General features: G+C 39.6%; 1 pseudogene; it reads right to left on the minus strand.

Annotated features, from left to right (window-relative positions):
* Window positions 1–561: 561 nt before the first annotated feature.
* LOC108177907 (peptidyl-prolyl cis-trans isomerase A pseudogene) lies at window positions 562–12228 on the minus strand (annotated as a pseudogene).
* Window positions 12229–18105: the final 5877 nt, after the last annotated feature.

The raw sequence follows: 18105 nt of genomic DNA on the forward strand, positions 1-18105 counted from the left end.
CAAGGCAAGACATAGTCATCTAGTGGCAGGAAATTACAGAGACAGCTTTTTAAATTACAGAGAGAGGTTTTGAGTGCTTTCATGATACAATGCAAAAACAAAAAACAGTAGGAATAGCAGAAGTAGTCATAGCCAACATTTATTATGTGCTGACCTTGTGTCAGGCATGGGGCTAAGTGTTTTATATGAAATGTTTCAATTAATTCTCACAGAAATCTTATACTAGGAGCCTTGTCTTAACTCCAGAAATAGTAAATGGCTGAGCTTGAAAGGAGCACCCAGTGAGTCTGACTCCAGAGCCTAGGCTTTAGCTAATACATTGGACCTCTCACAATTCAATGTCAAAAGACGTGTTACTTATTGTTGTTGTTTAGTTTGCGTTTCATAGTCATAAACTTAACTCTGCAATCCAGCTAGACTTGGAAGGGTATAAGGAAGCTTTGGAACACAAAGAACTGCTGCAAGAGCACAAAAAATAGAGGAGATTGAGGGTAGATTTGGTTAGGTGGTGCTGTCCTTCACTATGGAAGGAATAGTGTGGTGGTTTAGACAAAACACAAGTCAAATAGATTTGAGTTGTCCACAGTTGGTAATTCTGATCTTCTTGCTAGTCTTGTAATTTCTAGACCTAAAAGCACTCCATGGCGTCTACGATATTCATGCCTTCTTTCACCTTGTCAAAGATCATATGCTTGCCACCCAACCATTCAGTCTTGGCAGTGCAGCCAAAAAATCTGGGAACTGTTTGTGTTGGGTCCAGTGCTTGTCATGGAGAAGATGCTGGGACCAGTATGCCTCAGGAAGCTCGCATCCTCAAATCTCTTCATGGATGGACTTGCCACCAATGCCATGATGGTGTTGTGAAGTCACCACCCTTGCCCTCAAACCCTAGAATATTCTGTAAAAGTAGGAGCTCTTATAGCCAAATCCTTTGTCTCCAGTTCTTGGAGCATAAATGTTTTCTGCTATCTTTAGAACTTTGTTTGCAAATAGCTTGAAGGAGATCTGGACAAGTGGTTTGCCATCTAATACAATGTTCAGAAACACTCATCAACAATCAATTTATCTTTGACAAAGGAGCTAAAATCAATTCTTGAAGCAAGGACAGTCTCTTCATCAAATGATGCTGGGAAAACAGGATCAAAGCCAAAATTGACAAATGGGATTACAACAAATTGAGAAGCTTCTGCACCGCAAAAGAAACACTCAGCAAAGTTAAAAGGAAACTGACAGAATGGGGGAAATTATTTGCAAACTATGCAACTGATAAAGGATTAATAACCAGAATATATAAAGAGATTGAGAAACTCAATAACAACAAACAAACATGGGCAAAGGACATAAACAGGCATTTTTCTTTTTTTTTTAAGATTTATTTATTTATTTGAAAGTCAGAGTTACACAGAGAGAGAGAGGAGAGGCAGAGAGAAAGAGAGATAGAGAGAGAGAGAGAAAGAGAGAGAGGTCTTCCACCCAATGGTTCACTCCTCAGTTGGCTGCAATGGTTGGAACTGCTTCAATCTGAAGCCAGGATCCAGGAGCATCTTCCAGATCTCTGAAGTGGGTGCAGGGGCCCAAGGATTTGGGCCATCTTCTACTGCTTTCCCAGGCCATAGCAGAGAGCTGGATTGGAAGTGGAGCAGCCAGATCTTGAACCGCTGGTGCTTCAGGCCAAGGCATTAACCTGCTGTGCCACAGCCTCAGCCCCATAAACAGGCATTTTTCAAAACAGTATATCCAAATGGTAACAGATATTTAAAAAAACACTCAGGATCACTAACTATCAGGGAAATGCAAATCAAAGCCACAATAACATTTCACTCCACGCTAGTTAGAATGGCTTTCATACCAAAATCAACAAACAACAAATGCTGGTGAGGATGTGGAAAAAAAGGTACCCTAATCTGTTGCTGGTGGGAATGTAAGCTGGTATAGCCACTGTAGAAGACAGTATGGGGATATCTCAGAAATCTGAATATAGACCTACCATATGACCCAGCCAGCCCACTCCTGGGAATTTACCCATGGGAAATGAAATCAGCATATGAAAGAGTTATCTGCACCCCCATGTTTACTGAAGAATGGTTTGCAATAGCTAAGATATGGAATCAACAAAGATGTCCCTTGACTGAAGATTGGATAAAGAAACTATGGGATATGTGTGGGGAGCAACTCGGACTAGACTAAGTTACTGGAATTAAGACTTATTCTATGCATCTGCTTTCCCACAATATGGCGCTGGGAGAGGAGTAAACAACTTTTACACAGCTGCCTTCAGTTCGACCAGTAACCTGCAGGAGCTGATCCTGCTCCTGATTGGAGGAGAGCAGCGTACTCGGCGTGTGGGTAGCAGAGTTGGGATTGGTGGAAGAGGACTATAAAGGAGGAGAGAGACAACATGCACCAGGAACATCTAAGGGGAACATCCGAATAACATCTGAGCAGCCCCCGAGAGAGCCGGCCAGCAGTGTGCCGCTCCCCCGCGGAAGTGGGGAAAGTGGCAGGGGGAACCACCCGGGTCTGTAGCCAACCCCGGAAGAACCAGCAGCAAACCTGGGAAGGGCCGAGCAGACAAAAGAACAGCGCAGGGTCCTGTGTCGTTCCTCTGCGAAGAGGGGGAGCGACAATATGTACCGCATGGAACACTACACAGAGGTTAAAAAAATGAAATTCTGTCATTTGCAAAAAATGGATGCAACTGGAAAACATACTTAGTGAAATATGCTGATCATAAAAGGACAAATTCCATATGTTATCACTGATCTGTGGTAACTAATAGAACACCTAAAAGATAATCTATAGAAGTGAAATTGACACTTTGAGATGCGATGACTTGAACAGCCCCTGTCTTGATTGTTGAGGAACATTATTTTTTTCATACTATTGGTTGAACTCCTTGCTTAGCATAGCACTAATTATATGAGTAAAAAGCTAATTGAAAATAGATCTTAGTAAAAAATAAGAATGGAAATAGGAGATGGAGGAGGAAGAATGGTGGGAGTGCAAGTGGGAGGGTGAGTAGGGTGGAAAGAATCACTATGTTCATATAGTTGTGTTTATGAAATGTATGAAGTTTCTATACCTTAAATGAATGGTTTCTGGTAAAAAAATAAATAGCACTCTTAAAAAACTTTATATATTTTGAAAGACAGAGAAATATATATAGAGATGGAGAGAGAGGTACATATTTCCCATCTGCTGGTTCATTCCCTAAATGCCAGAAAAAGTTGGGGCCCAGCCAAACCACAGTTAGAAACTAGGAATCTATCCAGGTCTCCCATGTGGGTGACAGAGACCCATGTTTTGCTCCATCAACCTGCAATGTCCTAGAGTGTGCATTAGCAGAAAGCTAGAATTGGAAGCAGATCTGGGACAGCAGCTCAGGCACTTTGCTATGGACTACTGGCAACCCAGTGACAACTGCTGCACAAAAACCTTCCTCAAGCAACTTATTTTATTTATTTGAGAGACAGAGAAAAATATACTGAGAGAGCTCCTATCTGCTGATTTACCCCTAAAATGCTTCAATTGTCCCTGGCTGGGGTAAAAACTGAGTGAAGGGAATGAACTCAATCCACATCTCTTACATGGGTCTCAAGAACACATTGCTTTACCCATCACAGTTTCCTCCAGAGTCTGCATTAGCCAGAAGCTGGAGTCAGCAGCAAGAACCGGGACATGGACTCAAGTACTACAATGTGGGGCCATGGTGGCTTATCCATCATTTTAACCCCTGTGCCCACACTAAAATTTTATTTTTATTCTGTGTGTCTGTAAGGTTGTTTCTGGATGATATTAACATTTGACTAGATGTACTGAATAAAAATATTGTTCTCCCTGATGTAAGTGAGGCTCACTAAATCATGTGAAAGTCTTAACAGAAAAAAATGTGTGACTCTTCCTTGAGTCTTGGGGAACTTCTGTTGCCTTACCATTTTTGAGCAAGATCAATGGCTTTTTCCTGCCTTCAGATTAAATTGATGCCCAGTTTGTTTTGAGACTTGATCTATTGGACTTTGAATTAAACTATACTATTAGCTCTCTTGGTTCTTAGAACTTCAGACTTGGGCTGGAGCTTTCACATTAGACTCCCCTAGGTCTCCATCTTGTCGAGTGCACTCTTGGAACTTCTCAGCCTCCATAATAGTGTGAATTAATTCCTTATCTATCTATCTATCTATCTATCTATCTATCTATCTATATTTTATCTATCATCTGTATCTGTGTCATCTCTATCTTTCTCTACTCTCCTTATTCTACTTCTCCGAAGAACCCTAATACAGTACCCATTTTATAGTGAAGTAGGCAATGGACTTTCGCTCCTAAGATTCACTAATATTATATTCTTTATCAACCATTTGATGAGACTATATTCTTATGGAACTGAATTGTTGAAAACTCAATTAAAATACCAGCTAGGGTATAATGTTGTAACATTGGAGTATAAGGCTTTCTTTCACCCATAGTTGTGAGTAAGTAGTCAAAATGCAAGGATACTTCAAAAAGCCCATGGGAAAAAATATAGTCTTCTCCCATTTTCACAAATCTAATTTGTTTCAAAGTTTTAAGAATAAAGTAAAAAATAATTTCCAAGTACACCCAGAGATCCAAAAATGCTTTCGTACCTGGATAACACTTGTTTCTTTGGAATTTGAAATTAAAGTTTTCCCACCTGAATAGGACATTTCAACAAAGAACCCAACAATAGTACCATTGAATTGAAAGTCAAGAGTTAAACCTGCCCATTTTTGACTTCTCATGCCACTAGGTTAATAAGCAAATATAAGGGGTTGTGAAGTTGGCTAGCAGTGAATAAGACTATTGTTAAATGAATAAGGGCTGACACTATAGCGGGAAAGGGTGGGAAAAATGTCTTGATCCCAGGAGATCAGCTGGTGTCCTATCAGTATTACCACATAGGATGGCAAAGATTAATGGTAGACTTAGAATAATGCCATCTAATCAAGAACAAAGACAGAAGTACTTTTATTTATTTTTTATTTTTTTTGACAGGCAGAGTGGACAGTGAGAGAGAGAGATAGAGAGAGAGGTCTTCCTTTTGCCATTGGTTCACCCTCCAATGGCCACTGCGGCCAGCGCGCTGCGGCCGGTGCACCGTGCTGATCCGATGGCAGGAGCCAGGTACTTATCCTGGTCTCCCATGGGGTGCAGGGCCCAAGGACTTGGGCCATCCTCCACTGCACTCCCTGGCCATAGCAGAGAGCTGGCCTGGAAGAGGGGCAACCGGGACAGAATCTGGCGCCCCGAATGGGACTAGAACTCCGTGTGCTGGTGCCGCAAGGTGGAGGATTAGCCTAGTGAGCGGCGGCACCGGCCTAGAAGTACTTTTATTAAGAACAAAAATTTAGCTCATCCTATCAGATAAATAACTGAAACCAGTTGGACTTCTGGCTTAGAAAAAAGGAAAATGGAAAATGTGGAGAAGGAATGAATTCTTAACTTGTCAACTATAGCCTATGACCACTTGCAGACCTGTGTTATGTATTGTTGGTTACATGCTTCCCTAATTATTTATTTTCAATTGTAGGGAAGATAGTGACATTGTGTTAGCAATTAGGTTTGTTATGGTTGTTTGCAAGTTTAAATATAGAAGAAGAACTGGTTGATTTGGGGAAAGTAAATGTTGAAGTCTATTGAACAGTATTTTTTTTAATTGATTTGACAGATAAAGTTAGACAGTAAGAGAGAGAGGGAGGGGGAGAGAGAGAGAGAGAAAGGTCTTCCTTCCATTGGTTCACCTGGTACCAGACAGGGATGCCCACTCTCACCACTGCTATTCAATATAGTCCTGGAAGTTTTAGCCAGAGCCATCAGGCAAGAAAAACAAATTAAAGGGATACAAATTAGGAAGGAAGAACTCAAACTATCCCTCTTTGGAGATGATATGATTCTTTATTTAGGGGACCCAAAGAACTCTACTAAGAGACTATTGGAACTCATAGAAGAGTTTGGCAAAGTAGCAGGGTATAAAATCAATGCACAAAAATCAACAGCCTTTGTATACACAGGCAATGCCATGGCTGAGAAAGAACTGCTAAGATCAATCCCATTCACAATAGCTACAAAAACAATCAAATACCTTGGAATAAGCTTAACCAAGGACGTTAAAGATCTCTACAATGAGAATTACAAAACCTTAAAGAAAGAAATAGAAGAGGATACCAAAAAATGGAAAAATCTTCCATGCTCATGGATTGGAAGAATCAATAGCATCAACATGTTCATTCTCCCAAAGGTAATTTATAGATTCAATGTGAAACCGATCAAAATACCAAAGACCTTCTTCTCAGATCTGGAAAAAATGATGCTGAAATTCATATGGAGACACAGGAGACCTCAAATAGCTAAAGCAATCTTGTACAACAAAAACAAAGCCGGAGGCATCACAATGCCAGATTTTAGGACATACTGCAGGGCAGTTGTTATCAAAACAGCATGGTACTGGTACAGAAACAGATGGATAGATCAATGGAACAGAACAGAAACACCAGAAATCAATCCAAACATCTATATCCAACTTATATTTGATCAAGGATCTAAAACCAATTCCTGGAGCAAGGACAGTCTATTCAATAAATGGTGCTGGGAAAATTGGATTTCCACATGCAGAATCATGAAGCAAGACCCCTACCTTTCGCCTTACACAAACATCCACTCAGCAAGGATTAAAGACCTAAATCTACGACCCAACACCACCAAATTATTAGAGAACATTGGAGAAACCCTGCAAGATATTGGCACAGGCAAAGAATTTCTGGAAAAGACCCGGGAGGCACAGGCAGTCAAAGACAAAATCAACTATTGGGATTGCATCAAATTGAGAAGTTTCTGCACTGCAAAAGAAACAGTCAGGAGAGTGAAGAGACAACCGACAGAATGGGAAAAAATATTTGCAAACTATGCAACAGATAAAGGGTTAATAACCAGAATCTACAAAGAGATCAAGAAACTCCACAAAAACAAAACCAACAACCCACTTAAGAGATGGACCTCAGTAGACATTTTTCAAAAGAGGAAATCCAAATGGCCAACAGGCACATGAAAAAATGTTCAAGGTCATTAGCAATCAGGGAAATGCAAATCAAAACCACAATGAGGTTTCACCTCACCCCAGTTAGCATGGCTCACATGCAGAAATCTACCAACAACAGATGCTGGCGAGGATGTGGGGAAAAAGGGACACTAACCCACTGTTGGTGGGAATGCAAACTGGCAAAGCCACTATGGAAGTCGGTCTGGAGATTCCTCAGAAACCTGAAGATAACCCTACCGTTCGACCCAGCCATCCCACTCCTTGGAATTTACCCAAAGGAATTTAAATTGGCAAACAAAAAAGTGGTCTGCACCCTATTGTTTATTGCAGCGCAATTCACAATAGCTAAGACCTGGAACCAACCTAAATGCCCATCAACGGTAGACTGGATAAAGAAATTATGGGATATGTACTCTTTAGAATACTATACCGCAGTAAAAAACAATGAAATCCGGTCATTTGCAACACAATGGAGGAATCTGGAACACATCATGCTGAGTGAAATAAGCCAGTCCCAAAGGGACAAATACCATATGTTCTCCCTGATCGGTGACAACTGACTGAACACCAAAAAGGAAACCTGTTGAAGTGAAATGGACACTATGGGAAACGGTGACTTGATCAGCATAGCCCTGACTGTTAATGAACAACTTAATACGTTATCCCTCTTAGTAGTTTTTTTGTCTGTTCTACTTAATAGGACTAGTTTAATTCTGTAATCAATACACAGTTATACTTAAGTGTTGAAAATTAACTGAAATGTGATCCCTGTTAAACATAAGAGTGGGAATAAGAGAGGGAAGAGATGTATAATTTGGGACATGCTCAAGCTGAGTTGCCCCAAATGGTAGAGTTAGAAACATACCAGGGTATTCCAATTCAATCCCATCAAGGTGGCATGTACCAATGCCATCTCACTATTCCAAGTGATCAATTTCAGTTCACAATTGATCATAATGAAAGGACTAAGAGTCAAAGGGAGCACATAAACATGTCTAGTACCTGCTAACACTAACCGATAGAATAAATAAAGGGGAGAGTGATCCAACATGGGAAGTGAGATACTCAGCAGACTCATAGAATGGCAGATGTCCTAAATAGCACTCTGGCCTCAGAATCATCCCTAAAGGCATTCGGATCTGGCTGAAAAGCCCATGAGAGTATTTCAGGCATGGAAAGCCAAGACACTCTGGCAAAAGATCTCTGTGAGTGAGATCCCAGTGGAAAGAACAGGTCTTCAAAGAAGGAGGTACCTTTCTCTGAAGGGAGGAGAGAACCTCCACTTTGACTATGACCTTGTCTAAACAAGAAAAGAATCGGAGAACTCAGAGGGCTTCCATAGCCTTGGAAACTCATGACTGGAGCATAGGGAGATTACTGATGCCATAGACAGGAGTGTCAATTGGTAAAGTCAACAACAGGAGTCACTGTGCACTTACTCCTCATGTAGGATCTCTGTCCTTAATGTGCTGTGCATTGAGATTTAATGCTATAACGAGTACTCAAACAATATATTTCGCTTTGTGTTTCTATGGAGGTGCAAACTGTTGAAATCTTTACTTAATGCATACTAAACTGATCCTCTGTAAAAAAAAAAAAAAAGAAATTATCAACTCCCAACTTGACTCTCACTGGGATTAAACATGACAATAGGTCTGATCTGATTTCATCATCATTTAAAAAAATCATCTATTATTTTTCACTTTATGTTTCTGTGTGGGAGCAAACTGTTGAAATCCTTACTTAATGTATACTAAGTTGATCTTCTGTATATTAAGATAATCGAAAATGAATCTTGATGTGAATGGAAGGGGAGAGAGAGTGGGAAAGGGGAGGGTTGTGGGTGGGAGGGACAGTATGGGGGGGAAGCCATTGTAATCCATAAATCGTACTTTGGAAATTTATATTCATTAAATAAAAGTAAAAAAAATATAATCCTCAACGGTCCATTTATATTTGAAAGTGAAGTACACAAAAGACTGATGGGAAATAATATGTGTATGTGTCTGAGAGAAAGGGAGAGAGTGAAAGAGACAGGAGAGAATCATCTTTGAGTAAATGAACCAGTTATTGCACATTTTGTGTGTTGTTTTGGGGGAGAACATCCAAAGGCCAGTCAGAATCTCTAGGACTTTTTTCTTGAACTCTTTGGTTTCCCTAGAAAAGAAGTATCATTCCTCCTTCAATATAGACAGCATATTTAACTCTGTTTTCAATGCAATATTTCGTTTTCTTCCTCAACTGCCATCCTTGAGCTTTTGTGGGTGAAGAGCAATTAGCTGTCTGCGTGGACTGTAGGATCTGAGAGTATGGAATTCTTTATCTGGACTTTAAAACAAGCATCTTACTTTCAGTCCCACCCTGTACCCTAGATTGCAGAGGTCCCCGTAACCAAGTCCTAGTCCCAGCAGGGATTGCACACGTGAATTTGAATTCCATGCCTTGGTAAATCCACTTCCCTGGCCCAAGATACAATCTCTGCATGTGGCTAACTCGAGAACCCCTCTTCCATCTGCTGCTTCTGTTTTCTGATTTCCCATTCTCTATTGTCAGTACACTTCTATTTATACCTAGCTTTCTTATTTTCACTCTAATGAAATTTGATGAGGAAATGGAATTAGATTACGAGGATTTCTTTTCACACTAGAAGAAAACACTCAATGTATGCTTTTTAAATGTAAAATGTACTATATAGTGAGTGCTTTTGACTTATTTTTTCAATTCTGACCTTTTGTTAACAGTATTTCTACTTTGGATGTTAAAATCCTAAACCTTGAAACTATTAGACTCATTTATCACTTCTTCCTACAACCTGAAAAATAAATAGTTTGTGCTCCCATAAAATGAAAACAGTTCATTTGCACACTGTTTCTTTCAAATATTGTACTTTCAATTATGTTTTAGGTTTTGCCTTACTTATTCTATAATAAATGTTTTACTGTAAAAAAAATAATTCTGTAATTAATACACAGTTATTCTTAAGTGTTGAAATTTAACTGAAATGTGATCCCTGTTAAACATAAGAGTAGGAATAAGAGAGGGAAGAGATGTACAATTTGGGACATGCTCAAGCTGATTTGCCCCAAATGGTAGAGTTAGAAACATACCAGGGGACTCCAATTTAATCCCATCAAGCTGGCATGTACCAATGCCATCTCACTATTCCAAGTGATCAATTTCAGTTCACAATTGATCATAATGAAAGGACTAAGAGTCAAAGGAAGCACATAAACAAGTCTAGTACCTGCTAATACTAACTGATAGAATAAATAAAGGGAAGAGTGATCCAACATGGGAAGTGAGATACTCAGCAGACTCATAGAATGGTGGATGTCCTAAACAGCACTCTGGCCTCAGAATCAGCCCTAGAGGCATTCCGATCTGGCTGAAAAGCCCATGAGAGTATTTCAGGCATGGAAAGCCAAGACACTCTGGCAAAAAAAAAAAAACAAAACAAACAAACAAAAAAAAACAAACAAACAAACCACCTAAATGAAAGATCTCTGTGAGTGAGATCCCAGTGGAAAGAACAGGTCTTCAAAGAAGGAGGTACCTTTCTCTGAAGGGAGGAGAGAACCTCCACTTTGACTATGACCTTGTCTAAACAAGATAAGAATCGGTGAACTCAAAAGGCTTCCATAGCCTTGGAAACTCATGACTGGTGCATAGGGAGATTACTGATGCCATAAACAGGAGTGTCAATTGGTAAAGTCAACAACAGGAGTCACTGTGCACTTACTCCTCATGTAGGATCTCTGTCCTTAATGTGCCGTACATTGAGACTTAATGCTATAATGAGTACTCAAACAATATATTTCGCTTTGTGTTTCTATGGGGGTGCAAACTGTTGAAATCTTTACTTAATGTATACTAAACTGATCTTCTGTAAAAAAAAAAAAGAAGAAATTATCAACTCCCAACTTGACTCTCACTGGGATTAAACATGACAATAGGTCTGATCTGATTTCATCATCATTTAAAAAAAAATCATCTATTATTTTTCACTTTATGTTTGTGTGGGAGCAAACTGTTGAAATCTTTACTTAATGTATGCTAAACTGATCTTCTGTATATAAAGAGAATCGAAAATGAATCCTCATGTGAATGGAAGGGGAGAGGGAGTGGGAAAGGGGAGGGATGCGGGTGGGAGAGACGATATGGGGGGGAAGCCATTGTAATCCATAAGCCGTACTTTGGAAATTTATATTCATTAAATAAAAGTTAAAAAAAATAGATTGAAAGGTAAAAAAAAAATTATTTACTAGAAAGACAGAGGAGGGGGAAAGAGAGAGAGAGAGAGAGAGAGAGAGATCATATCCGCTGTTTCATTCTACAAGTGCATGTAAAACAGCCAGAGTAAGGCCAGATTGAATTAGGAGCTAGGAGCTGGGAACTAAATCTAGGGCTCTGTGTTGTGGACCAAAGTACTTGAGCCGTCACCCACTTCCTCCTAGAGTGTGCATTAGCAGGAAGCTGCACTGGGAGCATAGCCAGGACTCAAACCCATGCACTGTAATATGGGATATAGGCGTGTTAACTCTAGACCAAAAGTCTACCCCCTTCTCTACCTCATTAATCTTTCCTCTCTTCATGGTAATGGGAGTGATGACTAAAGTTTTTATATTTTGGGTTTGAGTCAATGAGGAGTATTTAAATGCAACCTTGTTAGCAGTGAGACAGTCAGCCATTCTGTAATCTGGTAATATGAGAGTTATCTCTATAGACCTGATATTTGAAGCTGGTTGTTCAGAAGATCTTGAGGATGAAGGATAGAAGAAGAGGTCTGAAGGACTGGAGTAACTACATTTTGAAAAAGTGCCTCCAATTAGGGAGGCAGGCCCGACTTCCCGTAAAAGCAGCGTCACTCAGGGGAAACCGAAACTTACAACAGAACAGCTCGCTAGCGTTCACCATGTAAGGAAATCACCTGGGTCCAAACCAATCAGGAACAACCGCAGTGGATCAGGAAGTACCAGAGGTGACCCCAGCCAATCCACTGTCACGCCGCACCCCTCGATGACGTAACCCTGCTTTAAAAGAGGCTCCAGAGCATGGCTCGGGGCCTTCCTCTGCCCTCCGCTGCAGTGTTCGGTAGATGGGGTCCCTGCTGCGGCTTGTACTTCTGAAATAAACCTTGTTTTTGCATTTAGGTGTGTTCGAGTTTCTGGCGGCATTTGGGGATCCCACGATCTGGGCACAACAGGCCCAGTTAATTAGACTTAGTAGACCTTTTCATGAAGTTGAAGAAGTAGCTAGAAAAGAAAAAGTCCCTTTTAATCCAATATAATTATAAATTAATATCCACCATTTACCAGAGCTATGAAAAAAAATAACAGTAATACTAACTGATTTTAAATTGTGCCTCTTCTATTTCTTCTGACTTTTTTATTATAGGAACTAAGTTGCTTTATATTTACAAAGAAAAGAAGGACTTGAGATTTGCATAGTATATTTACTGGGTAATTGGCCATAGGAAAAATCATTTTATTGTTTATTAAGTTGTATTTTTGAAATGTTTGATTTAGGTCGAGTGGGAGTCAGATCTCATTTTTAAAAGCTAACCAGTCACTATTCAAAGAACAAATAATCTCCGGTATAGTTGAGCATTTTCATTTCCTCTCATAGAAAAAAAGCACTAGTGGTTTTTATTCATCAGGCAATTTATCTATTGTGAAAGCATAATTTCAACATTCAAGAAGAGAGAAATCAGCTTTAAATCTTTCTGAAATCAAATTAAATCTGTAGATGGTTGTATGAGAGCATGAAAAGAAGACAAACAGAGCTTGTCAAATGTATTGTTCATGAAAACGAGTTAGAAAATTCAACATGAATAAAATTCTTGTATATATTCACTTGCAAAATTTATGGACACAGCAAATTTCTCTTTGAAAAAATTTAAAAAATTCAAAGCAATGGAAAAAGTATCATTTTTATTTATTCAAATGTAGCAAATCAATCAGAGGAATTTAAATTTCTAGAAATGTTTCAGTGGTTGAAAGTTGCAATGGTACAACAGCTGTGGTATACAGAATAATAGTCCCTTAAATATACCCACATCTTAATGTCTGTAACATGTGAATGTGTTACTCTGTGTGGCAAAAGTAACTTTTCATATATAAGTAAAGGAATAAATTCAAAATGGGGTGTCATCCCATACTGTTTTTTACTGTATTTTTTAAATGTAAGAACATCACTATAAACTTCTCTGTTAATACTGCTTTTTTTGCTATATCATACAGGTTTTGATGTGTTGTGCTTTTATATTCATTTGTGTTAAGAAAGTTTATGATTCCCTTCTTAATTTCTTCAGTGACCCATTGGTCATTCAGTAGCATGATGTTTAATTCCTATGTATTTATAAATTTTCCATTGTCCTTGCTGATTTCTAGTCTTATTCCTCTGTGGTCTGAGAAGATCATGGTATATTCTCAGTCTTTTTAAATTTACTAAGACTGGGTTTGGGACCAATATATGGTGTAACCTAGAAAATGTCCCATATGCTGATAAGAAGGATATTTACCGTGTAGCTGTTAGGCGAAATGTCTTATAAATGTGTATTAGTTACATATACTTAATAGTATTGTTCAACTCTGACGTCTCTTTGTAAATTTTCTGTCTGGATAATTTGTCCATTGATGTTGAAGTCCCCCACGATGATTCTACTGGAGTCTTTCCTTCCCTTTAGGTCTAATAGTATTTCTATGTATATCTGTGTGTTCTTGTGTTGGGTGCACTAATACTAGATTTTTGTGTCTTTTTGCTGAATTGATCCTCTTATCAATATATTATGTTCTTTTTTGTTTCTTTTACAGTTTTTAAAATTTACAGTCTGTTTTATCTGATGTGAGTATTGCTAGTCCTGCTTGTTTTTGGTTCCCAATTGCCTAGTATACTGGAAGATCCGAGATGGCCAAATACTGGAAAGTCAAACTGACCTCAACCACAGAAAGATACCAGAAAACAAAGGAAGGATTGTGTTCCCAGGGTACTGGTTGAGAGAATATTCAGTATAGAAGTGACAGAACGGAGTAGAGACTCCATGGGACAATGAGGAGAGAGGACACACTGCCATCTACACTCTCTATGCAGCTGGCTTCCAAATGGGAGTCACTAAACTCATGAAAATGTAGGAAGAAGCTGACACAACAGCCCAGCTGTAGAGCACCACCACCAGAGGCTTTGACTGGGGGAGAATTCCATGGTCATTCAATGATTTTGAGTCTGGCCTGCAGAGCTGCCTGGAGTGTAAGTGGCTACTTTACTCCAGGAGGTGAGGACACATTGTCTCCTCCCTCACCCTCAAAGTACCAGAATCAACTAGTTGTGGTAGAGTCCCAACTGAAATTTTTTCTGGTTCAGCAGACAGCAAGGGTCATGCTGTTGCCAGAGATGACTGCCGGTAGTTTGCAGGGCAGAGAGCAGACTCCCCATTTCTTGTACACGTGGGAGTTTTCTGCACGAGCTTAGGAGATGTAGTCACTCACTCCACACAATCAAGGGTGGGGTTTTCCTCATCTTCTTGGGGCTAGAACCAGTTGCAGTCCATAAAATATTTGGACATGATCTGAGAAAGTTACTTCTGCCCTCCTAACTCATGTGTGGGGAGCTCTGGGAACAAGCCCCAGCATTACCTTTCCATGCCATGTGAGAACTGTAGGAAGTTCCATCTGTGTTTAACAGAGCAAAGATTGTTGATGTTGGTTTTACAACCTCTGTAGTAACTTGCATTCAATTGTGATATCTGGAGTGCTCTATCTGCATTGCTCTGCTTCAGGTAGGTGGTTACCACCATACCCAAAACCTGGCTTCTACCCTGGGAAGATCTGGTAATGACCCTACTATATCATGCAACACCAGGATTGTAACAATCAATTCTAATTTCCTCAAACCCACTGGAATCTACCCAGTGGTACCTAGTAAGAAATTGCTTGCATTCTACCTCTCTGGACACTTAATCTGCCAGTGAAAATCTCCTGTATACCTTGTAGTCACCCTAAAGGAATGGAGCAGGGCTCAATTCACATCCCCAAATCCCAGGACTAGGGCTTTTGATTCCATAAAGAAGGGAGTTTTAACACTAGATGCGCCAATATCAATGTTGGGGTACAGGAAATATGAGGAAGCAAAGTAGCATGACGTCTACAAAACAGCACAATAGTTCTCCAGAAATAGATGATGATCTTAAGGAAATCTATGTAAAGTGAGAAATAAAATTCAAAATAATGATCATCAGGAAACTCAGTGTAATACAAGAGAAAACAAACAGCTTAAAGAAATGAAAAAAAAAACAATGGTTCACATGAATGAAATATTCACTAGGTTAGATAGAAATCATTAAAAAGAATCAAAAAGAAATTTTGAAGATGAAAACTTCAGTCAGTGAAATAAAATATATGATTCAGAATTTCAACAGTGGAATAGAACATGTGGAGGAAAGAATTTCTGATGTAGACACATTTTGAAATAAACCAATCAGACAAAATAAAGAGAAATAAATTAAAAAAATAATTAAGAAAGTCTATATAAAATATGGGATATCATTATGTGGCCAAATATTAATATTATAAAGATTCTAGAGGAGGAAAAAATATTGAAAACCTACTAAATGAAAGGATGGTTGGAAACTTCCCAAGTCTTGAAAGGGACATGGATATCCAGACACAGGAAACTCAAAGGACCCTAAGAAGACATAGCTAACAAAGACCTTTTCCAAGGTATATTTTAGCCAAATTGCTAGAAGTTAAGGACAAAGAATCCTAAAGATGGTAAAAGAAAAGTGTCAAATTACATGAAAAGGGAAACCAGTTGGACTAACAGCAGACTTCTCAGCAGAAACCCTATAGGCTAGAAAAGGGTGAGATGATATATTCAAGGTCTTAAAAGAAAAAATAATTTCCAACAAAGTTATTCTTTAAGAATGATGGAGAAATAAGATATTTGCCAGATAAGCAAAAACTGAGATAATTCATCACCACCAAAGCAGTCTTAGAAGAAATTCTGAAGGTAGTCTTACGTTAGAAGTAATGTGGGGGCTGGTGCTGTGGTGTAGCAGGTAAAGCCACCGCCTGCAGTGTGGCATCCCATATAGACACCGATTTGAGTCCCAACAGCTCCACTTCTGATCCAGCTCTCTGCTATGGCCTGGGAAAGCAGTAGAAATGGCCTAAGTCCTAGGGTCCTTGAACCCACGTGGGAGACCTGGAAGAAAAGCTTCTGGCTCCCGGCTTCGGATCGGCTCAACTCTGGCTGTTGCTGGTGAACCAGGAGATGGAAGACCTCTCTCTCTCTTTCTCTTTCTGTGTGTGTGTGTGTGTGTGTGTAATGCTGACTTTAAATAAATAAATAAAAAATCTTTAAAAAGAAAAGAAGTTAACATGAAAACACATGGCAATACTAAATCTATTAACAGAGCAAGTAAAATCAGTAACTAATCAACAAAATGACATATGTTAATCCTTATCTATCAATACTAACATTGAATGTAAATGGATTAAATTTCCCAGTGAAAACATTTAGGTTGGCTGAATGAAGGAAAAAACAAAACTCAACTATATGTTGCCTATAAAAACTCACTTCACAAACAAAAATACACATAGAATGAAAGTCAGGAGTTGGAAAAAGATATATCAGGAATGTGGAAACTGAAAAATGAGAATGAGTAGCTATACTTCTGTCAGATAAAACAGACTTTGAATAAAAAACTGTAAAAAGAGACAAAAAGTACATTATATATTGATTAAAGATATAGCAGTTATAAATACATATGCACCCAACACAAGAGCATCCAGAAATATACAGAAAATACTGTTAGATGTAAAGGGGGAGAAGCCGGCGCCGCGGCTCACTAGGCTAATCCTCCGCCTAGCGGCGCTGGCACACCGGGTTCTAGTCCCGGTCGGGGCGCCGGATTCTGTCCCGGTTGCCCCTCTTCCAGGCCAGCTCTCTGCTGTGGCCAGGGAGTGCAATGGAGGATGGCCCAGGTGCTTGGGCCCTGCACCCCATGGGAGACCAGGAAAAGCACCTGGCTCCTGGCTCCTGCCATCGGATCAGCGCGGTGCGCTGGCCGCAGCGCGCCGGCTGCGGCGGCCATTGGAGGGTGAACCAACGGCAAAGGAAGACCTTTCTCTCTGTCTCTCTCTCTCACTGTCCACTCTGCCTGTCAGAAAAAAAAAAAAAGATGTAAAGGGGGAGATAGTCTCCAATACAATAATAGTGGGTGAAATCAGCAACTCACTGTCATCCATGGAGAGATCATCAAGACAGAAAATCAAAAAAGACACACCAGAGTTGAATTATACTATTATGCAAATTGTACCTGACATTTACAGAACATCTCACCCAACACATGAGCATTTTCTAGAATAGAACATATATTAGGCCACAAATCATTCTCAGTAATTTTAAAATTGAAATCATACCATGCATCTTCTGAGACTACAAAGGAATAAAACTAGATAGGAAATTCTTCCACTCGGACTCTTCAGCTGTTGAAGCTCAATTGCATCTTTTATTTTGTTAATTAAAGTTTTCAGCTCCAAAATTTCTATTGAATTTCTCATTCATGTCATTTATTGTTTTCCTTACTTCCTTAAATTCTTCTGTGGTAGTGTCAGCAGTATCTACACTTGTCTCTCCTGCAGTGGTGTGTGAAGGTGGTAGTATGACTGTGAAGTGGATCTGAGCTCCCAAAGGTATGAGTCGTTAGTTCTTAGAGTGCTGGATGTCAATCTCACTAGTGTTATTGGTGACTTTAGCTGCTTTTCTGGTATTGTGGGACAGAATAGGTAATGTCCCTCTTGCCCAGCGAGGCAAGCCTGGCTGATATGGGTCTCATGGCACCTACAGCTATGGCCCTTGGACTGTATGATGTTTTTAAGACCTTTCAGTTTCTCTTTTATGTAGACATGACTAATTCTGCGACTTACAGAACCAAGAATCCAAGTCCCAGCACTGAGAGATATCAAGAGGACCTTGACCCAGTCCACAGGGGGAATACAGGTTATTAGGTTTGAACACCCCCAGGTGTGGGTCTGGATCGCTGAGCTGCCGAA

This window comes from Oryctolagus cuniculus, chromosome 4 (assembly GCF_051225735.1).
Source record: "Oryctolagus cuniculus isolate XC-2025 breed Fujian yellow rabbit chromosome 4, ASM5122573v1, whole genome shotgun sequence".
NCBI classification, from domain to species: domain Eukaryota; kingdom Metazoa; phylum Chordata; class Mammalia; order Lagomorpha; family Leporidae; genus Oryctolagus; species Oryctolagus cuniculus.